General features: G+C 41.3%; 3 pseudogenes; all 3 read left to right on the forward strand.

Moving 5' to 3' along the window:
• The first annotated feature begins 1,579 nt into the window (after window positions 1-1,579).
• Window positions 1,580-3,862, forward strand: LOC119894688 (annotated as a pseudogene).
• A 1,527-nt stretch (window positions 3,863-5,389) lies between these two features.
• Window positions 5,390-9,673, forward strand: LOC119894687 (annotated as a pseudogene).
• Window positions 9,674-9,803: 130 nt separating this feature from the next.
• LOC119894686 lies at window positions 9,804-11,624 on the forward strand (annotated as a pseudogene).
• Window positions 11,625-13,586: the final 1,962 nt, after the last annotated feature.

The following is a 13,586-nucleotide window of genomic DNA, read 5'->3' on the forward strand; positions in this document are numbered from 1 at the left end:
CACAAGGTAGTTTTTATTCATGAGTAAAGAAAGGAAATAAATGTCTGCATCTACATATGTGTAATTACAATTATTTTATAACTCTGTAATTTTTCCAATGTTTCTGGTAATTGACATGACTGAATCCCAGCTGGGCATTTCCTAATTTCTTGAAATCACATCATTATAATTACAAACTTAAATTGCTAAATAACTGAGAATCATGAAGTTTTAAAAAGAGTGATTAGTTTAGACGAGGGGATATTTAAAGTGTCTCTGACTCAAACCAACAGTGTCTGCAGTGCCAAGTTTGTAGATATGACATATTTGTATGTTTATGTATCTCTATTTATGTATGAAGTTAATATTTGTTATATATAATCTAGTATCTGCTACTGAATAAAGTATTATTCCTCCAACACACTGCCATTTGTTTCTGTTTGTCAGAGCCTGAAAATACATGTTGTGCCTGTAATCACCATGTTGGCGTATTGGCAGTTGACACTCACTGTTTACACGTATTTGAGTTGCTGTCACTGTGTTTGGGTTGGGCTACTAACTTCACAGTATACTTTAGACTCACCGCCGCAATCACTTGAGGGATAAGATTTGAGCCTTGCTGCCTGTTTGATGCATACTTTCTACTTAGAAGTTGCATGACAGCGGCGCTAGTAAACCATGAGCTGGAAGGTCACATACCCTGATAGCTCTTGCAAAAATTGGTTAAATGTGGTTTAAAACTTAAAACTCAAATAATTATCCCACCAAAGTTATATAATTATATTATATAACTTATGACCTTTAAACCACTAAAACTGAGATATGCCTGACTTTTGACACCCAGGTCTCAGAGATCGGTTTCACCATCAGGGAAGAAATCTCTACACTTAAGAGACCTATTATGCTTTTCCACATTTTATGACTTATGTACAATGCTTTTTCTACCAACGGCTCCGTTCTAGGACACACGGAGCCAGACGGAGCCGGGTTCCATATATGGTAATTTGCTCCCACAGCAACAGCACAGCAACGCTCAGTCTAGCTGTACCGCCCAACATGCTTCAGGTCTTGGCCAATGAGAAGACAGGGGGCTTTGAGAGGGGGAGCCTTAAAGAGACTGGAGCATCTACAGCTTGTTTCAGACAGAGGCTGAATTGAAGGCCTACATGAAGAGCCAGGCTAAGACAGACAATTATTTTTTTGAACTTTGAATCATGCAAAGCTGCCACACAGGAGTCACAGAAGTACTGTGACAGACTGGAAAAGCAGTATAATAGGTCTCCTTTAAAATAGAGGCACGCCACCCAAGCTTCTGGTAAAGGCCATGGTTATCTCACGCCTCGACTATTGCAATGCCCTCCTAACAGATCTTCCAGCTTGTGCATTAAAACAACTACAAATGGTTCAGAACGCAGCAGTACGTCTGTTTTCTGATCAACCCAAAAGTACTCAGCGACCTCCACTGGCTACCTGAGGCCTCACGAATCAAATTCAAGTTACTAATGCTTGCATACAGAGTGACTACTGGGTCTCCACCCATCTGCCTAAACTACAAGCTTATGTTCCTTCTCGGCCATTGTGTTCCTCAAATGTAAGTCACTTTGGATAAAAGCGTCTGCCAAATGTAACTTCCGTGATAGATAACTGATGTTTGACAAAGAAAAACATAACGTTACCATTTCCAATCTTAGCAATGAACCTCTAAGCTCAATAAATTTGTAGAGCTCTGTTGATCAACAAGTTGATCAACACCTTTTATAAGAGAATTAGCTTTAAATTTAATCAGCTAAAGATTTTTTTGCCCCCAAAACCGCAGTAGTGTCTGCAACCTTGCCACAACAACCTCCACCTGGAAGGTAGGGCATTTGTATGGGAGGCAAAATCCAGCGCAAACTCATTTTTGATTAACACCCACTAATGCTCGTAAAACTTGAATTCTGTGAGAACAGGTGATAACATAAGGAGACATTTTAACATTGTGATCAACTCCGAGTTTCTCCCACCTGACAGTCAGACAACATGGTTTAGTGATCTTTTAGTGAATGAGTGAAACTGAAACTTTAAAATCTACTGAGCAATTGGAAAAGGAATGCTTTCAAAACAAGCCACTCCTGGTTGGTACAGTTCTTCTTGACAAGCCAACCTCTCGCACTTACAAGAAGTGGTGAGCTTTAAAAGAGTGACGACTCAAACTCAGAAGCCTAAACTGATTTTGTTTTCAGCATCGCCCAGAAATGGCTGCTCTGGTTTCTCAAGCTGAGATGGATTTCTTTTGTCCAGTCTGTCAAGACATCTTTAAAAATCCTGTTGTGCTGTCGTGCAGCCACAGTTCTGTAAAGACTGTCTGCAGAGCTGGTGGGATGTGAACCCGATTCAGCAGTGTCCAGTTTGTAAAAGAAGATCTCAAAGAGTACCCACCTGTAACTTGGCATTAAAGAACCTGTGTGAAGCCTTCCAACAGAAACTTTCTCTAGAAGAGGAAGCTCCTGCAGAGTCTGAGGATCTCTGCAGTCTGCACTCAGAGAAGTTAAAGCTCTTCTGTCTGGACCACCAGAAGCCGGTGTGTCTGGTGTGTCGAGATTCAATAATGCACAACAACCACAAATTCAGACCCATCGATGAAGCTGTGCTGGATTACAAGAGTTGGCTCAGGAACTGCCTGAAGCCCTTAGAAGAGAAATTGGAGCACTTTGACCAAGTTACAGTTAACTGGGAAAATACAGCAAGAGAAATTAAGGTCCAGGCTCATCACACAGAGAAGCTGATTAAAGAGCAGTTTGAGAAGCTTCACTATTTTCTACAAGAGGAAGAGGAGGCCAGGATCACTGCTCTGAGGGAGGAAGAGGAGCAGAAGAGTCGAATGATGAAGCAGAAGATGGATGATCTGAACAGAGAGATAGCAGATATTAGTGACACACTCGGAGCCACAGAGGAGGAGCTGGAAACTGGAAATGTCTCATTCCTGCAGAACTACAAGGCTGCAGTGGAAAGAGTCCAGCAGCACCTCCTGCAGGATGATCCACAGCTGGGCCCAGGAGCTCTGATCGACGTGGCCAAACACCTGGGCAACCTGACCTTCAACATCTGGAGCAAGATGAGGAGATGGTTACATATTTTCCTGTGATCCTGGACCCCAACACTGCAGAACCACACCTTAGTCTGTCAGAAGATCTGACCACTGTAATAAATGGAGTTACAGAGCAAACTCTTCCAAAAAACCCAGAGAGGTTTGAATACTACACCACAGTGGTGGGATCTGAGGGCTTTAACTCGGGGACTCACATCTGGGATGTGGAAGTATCAAATAATGGAAACTGGGCAGTTGGTGTGATAGCAGAGTCTGTCCCAAGAAAGGGAGAAATACAGAGTGGATACTGGGAGATATGGTCTCAAGATGGTGAATACAGAGCATTTTCTCCATCTGACACAGATAAAGCTGTCTCTGTAAAGAAGCCGCTGCAGAGGATCAGAGTGTCTCTGGACTGTCGAGGAGAAATATCATTCTCTGATCCGGATACCAAAACAAACCTGCACACCTTCTCACACACTTTCACTGAGAAGCTGTTTCCCTACATTAGCACTCAGGATACAGTGACACTTAGGATATCACCAGTGAACATCATTGTTAAGTTACGTTAGTTATGTTAATGATGGTAATGATGATGAGGATTCTGATGATGATGATGATGATGATGATGATGATGATGATGATGAGTCTATTTCTTTAACAAATTATTTTATGTCCACTATTCTATTCCTATAAATTAACAGATATGAGTGTGTTTATTTAGGCTTCCCAGTGAAAGTGTGTGAGAAGGTGTGCATGTTTAGGTCATTTTTCATGGGAAGATGAAGGCAGGAAATAAACATTTGCATCTACAAATGTGGAACGAGGTTTCTTTTCATGACCTTGTAATTTCTCCAGTGCTTCTGGTAACGGACATGACTGAATCCCAGCTGGGCGATTCCTAATTTCTTTATGTCTTAAATGCCTTTTTGATTCTGCACCTTTACCCTCAATGACCAAGCGGAGGAATCCCTGTATATCTGGCCTGATTAAAATAGAAATCTTATTATTAAATTGCTAAATAACTGAGAATCATGAAGTCTTTAAAAGAGTGATTAGTTTAGACGAGGGGATATTTAAAGTGTCTCTGATTCAAACCAACAGTGTCTGCAGTGTCAAGAGATATTCGCATGTTAATGTACCTCAATTTATTTATTTATGAAGTTAATAGTTGATATATAATCTATCTACTCATTAATAAAGTATTATTCCTCCAAAACACTGCCCTTTGTTTCTGTTCATCAGAGCTCATTCAAAACTGTCAACTGAAAATACACGTTGGGCATGTAATCATCACGTTGGTGAATTGCCAATTGACACTCACTGTGTACGTGTATTTGAGTTTGCTTTGTTTGGGGATGCTAACATTACAGTCAACTTCAGACTCAACACCTGAATCACTTGAGGGGATAAGATCTATGTAAGTGAGCCTTGCTGCTTCTCTAATGCATCCTGTCTATTAAGAAGATGCATGACCATATTTAAAATTTGCTCAATTTGGGCAAGGCTGTCTTCAATTCATAGACTCAGCCTCATGAAAATGTAATTCATCAAGGGAGGGGGAGTGGCTTGATGATGCTCATAGTGCATTTACCTCTGATGTGTTCCACACCTTGGTCCCTCTTCATCATGCTGCTCTCCCTGCTCTCCCCAATGACGAAGTGCTCCAGTGAAAGACCATGTAGAAACTTGACTTTGTGGTAGTTGGATTATTTCAAAAGCCTCTGCAATAGCACGCAAATTTATACCAGAGATGACAGCCGTTGAACAGTTAATCGTTTTTAAAAGATTCCCACTTAGTTGACTAAAGTAAAGTGAAGTAGTTGACTAACACAGATGATTTAACAGTCAATAAAGCATTTGGTGCACAAACAACTGGAAGATTGGCAATATCACATTTAGACAGACATGCTGCAGCAAACAAAGGGAGAGACTGAGCAGGGACTCGTCAGGCCTCTCATCAGTTCAGGTGTGGAACGTCCCTTATGGTTATTTACGTCACTCAGGGATTTTCAAAATGATTAAAAACACTATGTGCAAACACAAGAGATGAATATTATTCAAAGCTAACTGTGAAACGGTAACGTTACTGTAGAGTTGACTGGAAGTAAACCGGCATGCAGTTCATGAAAGCAATAGACATCACACTACACTGGGAAAGTAGAAAATATCATCTAGCAAAGAAATCACAATTCATTTGGTTATCATGCTTTCCAAAATGTTAGTATACCAGTAAAGTCCAGCTACATTGCTGCATTAGTGCACTAACCCAATAAACACCTGTAACTTCCTTAATAGAAACACGACATTGACAAAGAAAAAACTCAACATTATTTCCAATGAATTGATCTACAAGATGATGAACATTTTTTTAAGAGAATCATCTTTAAAATAAATAAAGGGGGATTTCCCCCCCTCAAAAAAAACCTCAGCAGTATCTGCAGCCTTGCTTAAACAACCTTCACCAGAAGGTTGGGCAGTTTTTATAAGAAGCAAAATCCAGGGTAAATAAAATGTTGAAAAACACCCACTAACGCTTGTAAAGCTTAAATGGTGTGAGTGCAGGGTGATAACTTAAGGAGACTCCAATCAACATTTTAACATTTTGATCAACTCCCATCTGACAGTCAGACGACATGGTTTAGTGATCTTTTAAGGAATAAATACAACTGAAACTTTAAAAGCTAATGAGCAATGAGAAAGGAATGTTTCTTGACAAACCACCCACTCTCTGACCATCAAGATATGAACCAGGAAACATTGTTTTAATTGTTTCTCACTGAGGAAAGAGACACACACAGAAACAGACAACAGGATACAAAGCCCACAACTTCCACTGAGAGTCAAGAAGTAAGGAATACTGGGAATACTGGAATTATACTTTCACCGAAGAGGAGAGCTTTTGAAGAGCGACGACTCAAAGTGAAAAGCCAAAACTGATTTCCTGTTTGAGTATCTGTCTGTGTTTTCAGCATCGCCCAGAAATGGCTGCTCTGGTTTCTCAAGCTGAGATGGATTTCTTTTGTCCAGTCTGTCAAGACATCTTTAAAAATCCTGTTGTGCTGTCGTGCAGCCACAGCTTCTGTAAAGACTGTCTGCAGAGCTGGTGGGAAGTGAACCCGATTCAGCAGTGTCCAGTTTGTAAAAGAAGATCGTCAAAGAGTGACCCACCGTGTAACTTGGCATTAAAGAACCTGTGTGAAGCTTTCCAACAGAAACTTTCTCTAGAAGAGGAAGCTCCTGCAGAGTCTGAGGATCTCTGCAGTCTGCACTCAGAGAAGTTAAAGCTCTTCTGTCTGGACCACAGAAGCCGGTGTGTCTGGTGTGTCGAGATTCAATAATGCACAACAACCACAGATTCAAGCCAATTGATGAAGCTGCACCGGATTACAGGAGGAGGCTCAAGAAATACCCGATGCTCTTAGAAGAGAAACTGTATCTCTTTAATCAAGTTACATTAAACTGGGAAAATACAGCAAGAGAAATTAAGGTCCAGGCTCATCACACAGAGAGGCTGATTAAAGAGCAGTTTGAGAAGCTTCACTATTTTCTACATGAAGAAGAGGAGGCCAGGATCACTGCTCTGAGGGAGGAAGAGGAGCAGAAGAGTCGAATGATGAAGCAGAAGATGGATGATCTGAACAGAAGATAGCAGATATTAGTGACACACTCGGAGCCACAGAGGAGGAGCTGGAAACTGGAAATGTCTCATTCCTGCAGAACTACAAGGCTGCAGTGGAAAGAGTCCAGCAGCACCTCCTGCAGGATGATCCACAGCTGGGCCCAGGAGCTCTGATCGACGTGGCCAAACACCTGGGCAACCTGACCTTCAACATCTGGAGCAAGATGGAGGAGATGGTTACATATTTTCCTGTGATCCTGGACCCCAACACTGCAGAACCACACCTTAGTCTGTCAGAAGATCTGACCACTGTAATAAATGGAGTTACAGAGCAAACTCTTCCAAAAAACCCAGAGAGGTTTGAAGACTACAATGCATACTGGGATCTGAGGGCTTTAACTTGGGGACTCACAGCTGGGATGTGGAGGTTACAGATAATGTAGATTGGGCAGTTGGTGTGATAGCAGAGTCTGTACCAAGGAAAGCAGTAATACAGACTGGATACTGGAATATATGGTTCCGCGATGGTAAATACAGAGCATACTCTCCAGCAGTTGGAGATAAAGTTCTCTCTGTAAAGAAGCCGCTGCAGAGGATCAGAGTGTCTCTGGACTGCAAGAGAAAAAAAATTACATTCTCTGATTCGGATACCAAAACAAACCTGCACACCTTCTCACACACTTTCACTGAGAAGCTGTTTCCCTTCATCAAAACTGAAGATACAGCGCCACTGAGGATATCACCAGTCAAAGTCACTGCACTGTTAGAGATGTAGAAGATTATGCTAACAAAGTTAATGAGGATTATCAGGATGATGATGTGTTTTAATTAACTACTTTATTTTAATCTAATTTAACAGATATGTGTGTGTTTATTTGTGTGATTAGAACAAACAACATATTTGTGCAGGAAGTCAGTCGACTGGCTGGTTTTGAATGTACATAAAACATTAAAACTATGTATGGCATGTTTTGGGAGAACTCATTCAAAGATTGTTTATCAAACTTACACCCAGAGGCAGGTGAGTTGCCGTGCAAGTCTTTCTCCAACGTAACTCAAAGGAATGGAAGCACATTCACATCACCTCTTGTGCCCACTACGTGGGGCAGACACACTCTCATCTTGCAGGATGTTGCTGTAGATAAAGTGTAGACCACAATGTAGATTTCATATAATACAAATTATGTTTGAATGATGACATAATATTGACTTCCTGTTGCCAGTTGTTGTTGCTATGCCTGTGACTCAGTATTGGCATGTAGATATGGACTCTATCTAGACCATCAAGCATGTGAAATTTGGGGCAGATTTAATAATAAAGTTGAATCAACAGCTTCCTGCTTTGTGAAACATGAGAGATTATCCATTTTGTTAAAACTTTACATTGTGAAAGTCTTTAGACTTTGCAGTGGATCCATAAACTGTATAAAGGGTGGATCCCTTTAATCGCCCAAGAGGACTTTGTTCAGCAGAACGCCTATAAAATGCACTTTACATGAACTCTGTCTGACTTCCTTTTGGTATAGGGCACTAATGAAGCTGTGGAATCTCTGTACATCTGACCTGGTTAACAACGTAGACTGCTAAATAACCGAGAATCATGAAGTCTTTAACAGAGTGATTAGTTCAGACGAGGGGATATTTAAAGTGTCTCTGATTTAAACCAACAGTGTCTGCAGTAAGTTGTCACGATCCTGTCCTGAGCTGGTCTGGGTTATATTATTTTGGCCATGCATTCTCTGTGTTTTGATTTTGGTTTCTCTGTGTCTGGGTTCCGTCTGTTTGTTGGGTGTCATTTATGTTCTTTACCAGTTTCATTAATTAATCTGATTTTCTTCATTCTGCTTTAGTCTCTTTGTAGCCTTTATTATTTCATTCCCCTGCATCGTTAAGTTACTTCATATCTGTCTTGTCTCGTATCTTAGTTCCTAGTTTGTGTCTTTAGTTCTTAGTCCTGTACCTTAGTTCATGTCTTTAGTGTTTACTCCTGGTCTGTGTACTTCTGTGTTTTGCCCATGTCTGCTCTGAGTTTTGTTTTATCTTTGCTTCTGTCTGTGTTCCTTGTTGGTTTATTTGTGATCTGTTTGCTTGTGTCTGTTCCCCCAGTAATTCCTCTGCTTGCTTGTCCAATAAATACTTTGAGTTCCAGTTAATGTATGGTCTTCTGTTTTGCATCTGTGAGTGTCTCTCTGTTCCCCCCTGCTGTCTCTCTGCCTGCCTCATTAGCCCTGATCCCGGTCACCTGTGTTGCTCCCGCCCTGCCCGTTAGTCCCTGTGTTTAAATGTTTGGTGTTTCTGTTCATTCCCCCTCCGGTCATTGTCGCGTGTTGCCTGTATGCTCTGTTGTAAGTTGTGTGTTCCAGCAGTCACTGTGCCACCTAGGTCTGCATTTTTGGATGTACCAGTTCCCCTGTACTTGTGAGTTTGGTTCATGCCTGTTTTTGTCTTGCCCTGGATTAAACACCCCTGAACTGTAACTCAGTGATAAGTGTCGTGCATTTGGGCTCACTCCTGCTTCACGCACCCACCGACGGTGACACTCCTCTTGTTTCTGCTCACTATGCTTGCACTGAACTACCTGCGAGTGAGATTGTTTGCTCCTCCCACATTGGTTTTGCATGCTTGTTGCTGATATGGAGCTAATCTGCCCCAGCCAGCAAGAGTAAGTGTCTAGCTGTTCTCAGAAAAGAGAATTGCAAAAGTACAGAGTTTCTTCTCCTGCCTAGAAAACGTTTGTTTTCTGCAATGGTGGTCAGACACTCTGCCTCTTAGCTGAGATTTCTTTGTAATGAACACACTCAAGAATGACATTTTGTTGGTGGAAGTTTCTATTTTAATATTTTAAAATTCCACAACATTTGGATTGATGTGTTTGGACTTCTTTAACCTTGGGTTACTGCTTGAACCTTTCTTGGATTTAGTTGTTTGGACTGCCTGCCTCACCTGTGATGTAAGTTGTTCTCATGGTTATTAAAGAATAAAAACTGAATTTGCGTTTGAGTCTAGATCTCTTGTTCTTCTGTCTTCACTTGGCTACTGTGACACCACCATAACCAAAGTAGCCTACACAGAGAGGAATAATTTGAAAGGCAAAACACTCCTGGTTACAGTTATTCAGTCCTCTGACTATAGAGATATAAACCAGGAAACATAGTCTGTTTTTATTGTTTCTCGAGGACAGAGACCGACGACCACAACTTCTACTGAGAGAGAGAGAGGAAGTAACGAGCACTGGGAATACTGCTGCTTTCACAAGAGTGGAGAACTTTAAACGAGCGACGACTCAAAGTTAAAAGCCAAAACTGATTTCCTGTTTCAATATCTGTCTGTGTTTTCAGCATCGCCCAGAAATGGCTGCTCTGGTTTCTCAAGCTGAGATGGATTTCTTTTGTCCAGTCTGTCAAGACATCTTTAAAAATCCTGTTGTGCTGTCGTGCAGCCACAGTTTCTGTAAAGACTGTCTGCAGAGCTGGTGGGATGTGAACCCGATTCAGCAGTGTCCAGTTTGTAAAAGAAGATCTTCAAAAGTGACCCACCGTGTAACTTGGCATTAAAGAACCTGTGTGAAGCCTTCCAACAGAAACTTTCTCTAGAAGATGAAGCTCCTGCAGAGTCTGAGGATCTCTGCAGTCTGCACTCAGAGAAGTTAAAGCTCTTCTGTCTGGACCATCAGAAGCCGGTGTGTCTGGTGTGTTGAGATTCAATAACGCACAACAACCACAGATTCAGACCCATTGATGAAGCTGCACTGGATTACAGGAGGAGGCTCAGGAACTGCCTGAAGCCCTTAGAAGAGAAACTGTATCTCTTTAATCAAGTTACAGTTAACTGGAAATATACAGCAAGAGAAATTAAAGTCCAGGCTCATCACACAGAGAAGCTGATTAAAGAGCAGTTTGAGAAGCTTCACTATTTTCTACAAGAGGAAGAGGAGGCCAGGATCACTGCTCTGAGGGAGGAAGAGGAGCAGAAGAGTCGAATGATGAAGCAGAAGATGGATGATCTGAACAGAGAGATATCAGATATTAGTGACACACTCGGAGCCACAGAGGAGGAGCTGGAAACTGGAAATGTCTCATTCCTGCAGAACTACAAGGCTGCAGTGGAAAGAGTCCAGCAGCACCTCCTGCAGGATGATCCACAGCTGGGCCCAGGAGCTCTGATCGACGTGGCCAAACACCTGGGCAACCTGACCTTCAACATCTGGAGCAAGATGGAGGAGATGGTTACATATTTTCCTGTGATCCTGGACCCCAACACTGCAGAACCACACCTTAGTCTGTCAGAAGATCTGGCCACTGTGATAAATGGAGTTACAGAGCAAACTCTTCCAAAAAACCCAGAGAGGTTTGAAGACTACACCACAGTGGTGGGATCTGAGGGCTTTAACTCGGGGACTCACATCTGGGACGTGGAGGTTACTTACACAAATGCAAACTGGGCAGTTGGTGTGATAGCAGAGTCTGTACCAAGGAAGGGAGAAACTCACACTGGATACTGGGAGATATGGTTCTGCGACGGTAAATACAGAGCATACTTTCCATCTGTTACAAATAAAGTTCTTTCTGTAAAGAAGCCGCTGCAGAGGATCAGAGTGTTTCTGGACTGCAACGGAAGAAAAGTGACATTCTCTGATCCGGATACCAAAACAAACCTGTACACCTTCTCAAACACTTTCACTGAGAAGCTGTTTCCCTTCATTAACACACAAACTGTCGGCTCTTGTGCGTGTGGTCCTCGATTTGTCCAAACTTCACTTGTCTTCTTCCTTCTAATAAACCAGTTGACTACTACTACTACTACTACTACTACTACTTCTTCTTCCTGCGTACTGAACGTAGTGATGAAACCAAGAGAGAAGCTTCCGGTCTGAGATGCGAAGCCGACGCGGAACTCCATTAAACCTGCACTCTATTGAACGGCCAGCAGGGGGCGACTCTTCTGGTTGCAAAAAGAAGTCCGGCTCCATTAGAAATAATGGTACAATTACCCTACTTCTCAGCTGATTTATTACCTCAGTAAACACTTTCACTTTTGAGTTTATGGTCTCAGTCGCTGGTTTCTTTAATAAAACATGATGTTCATTTAGTAAATTTAGATTTAGAGGAAAATAGATTATAAGCAGAGTGTGCTTCAGGGCGGGATTACTGTGATTTACAAGTCGTTACCATGGCGACCTGTCAATCAGGCAAGAGTGACTCAGCACGGCACTGTGTAAATTTAACCAGCGCTGTTGAAAAAGCTGATTAGGGGTTGGCTGTTCACTTTCTCTGGTGAGTACATTTAGTTTTAAGACTAGCCAAAGTTATCAGCCCAGTTAAAGTGACAGTTAATGTGAATTACATATGTACCTAACTAAGCAAGCCAGGTAGCTCCACACATGGCCGTTAGCTCCACCGTCTCATCCAAATATGGTCACTTCTGGGCACTTCCTGGCAGTCCACAACGGGTGACGTCAAGACGACTACGTCCACTTCTTACATACAGTCTATGGATAAAAAACCCATTCTGTAGAGCCGTTTGTGCTACTGTAGAAACACGGTGGAGCAACATGGCAATGTCCATGTAAGAGGACACGCAGTGTTTGTAGATAGAAATGTCTCATTCTAAGGTAATAAAAACATAACGGTTCATTATTTATGTTCTTTATACACCACTGAAAACATAGTTACTGTATGTATATTATATTGCACTTCTGTCCATAGATCCTCCTAAATATTACACACTGGACGGCAGGGCACAGCACCAAGAGGATTTTTAATAAGTCTGGACCATTGTACTTTAAATACAGTCTATGGTCTCGAAATGTTATAGGCCTATGTGTCTGATTTTGTACATCTAGGTGAAAAGTACCACAAGGGTATGAAGATTCTCAGCCCTCCGGGTCATAGTTATCCAGGTGATTTAAAATCAGTTGCACTTGATTTTATCCCACCTGGAAACCTTGTTGAAATTTCATATGGGGCTATCGTGCTCCTTTGCCACAGCCAAACCCAAAACCCGTATCAGATACCAAATATCTCCGCTACTGATTTATGTGACAAGTTTTGTGAGTTTTCAAACATCCCTCCTCAAAAATGCAATTGAATCAGAAACCACTTGGTGCTTGGACCCTAAATGTGACTATGAATGTGACTATGAAACTATGCTGTATTTTCGGTGGCATTTGTGTTCAAGCTATAGTTGCCATTTCGTCTTTTCTTTGTTTATTCAGTGGTGTAAGGTACTGTACAATTACATAAGTACTATATGCTAAGTACAAATTCAAAGTACTTGTACTTTACTTGAGTATTTCCCTTTTACGCTACTTTATACTTCTACTCTATTACATCTCATAGGCAAATATTGTACTTTTTACTACACAACATTTGTCAGCTTTAATTACTATTTACTTTTTAAATTACTATATTTCATACGTTTCCTGTCCAGTGAAAGCAATGAAGGCTTTCACCAAATTTTCTGATGAAGTGAAGGATGAAGTTTTCCTTCCAGCGTTGAGAATATGATCCTACTTATTAATCTAAATAAAATAATAAAACTGACAATAGATCAGCTGAAAACAGGGCTGTTTCTCTGAGCTCATTAAAAGTTTACTTTTTATAGATATGTGGTTCTCACAGGACAGCGACGCTACAAGCATATGATTATCTTTAGACCATGATGCATTACTGTAGATCTATCAATCTATCTAAAAACATCATTATAGTGAAACACTGACATTTACTGCACTATGAGAAGGCCTGCTTTTACATTTGGTACCTACTTTTAAGTATAGTGATGATAATAGGTTTCTTACATACTTTTACTTCATTAAGAGTGCAGGACTTTTACTTGTAGTGGAGTAGCCTACCTTTCAGTGTTACGTTACTACTTTTACTTAAGTAAAGGATCTTACTTTACTCTACTAATACTTCTTCC

This window comes from Micropterus salmoides, unplaced genomic scaffold (assembly GCF_014851395.1).
Source record: "Micropterus salmoides isolate LMB-PRFRI ecotype aquatic unplaced genomic scaffold, ASM1485139v1 Ms_hic_scaffold_844, whole genome shotgun sequence".
Classification (NCBI taxonomy): domain Eukaryota; kingdom Metazoa; phylum Chordata; class Actinopteri; order Centrarchiformes; family Centrarchidae; genus Micropterus; species Micropterus salmoides.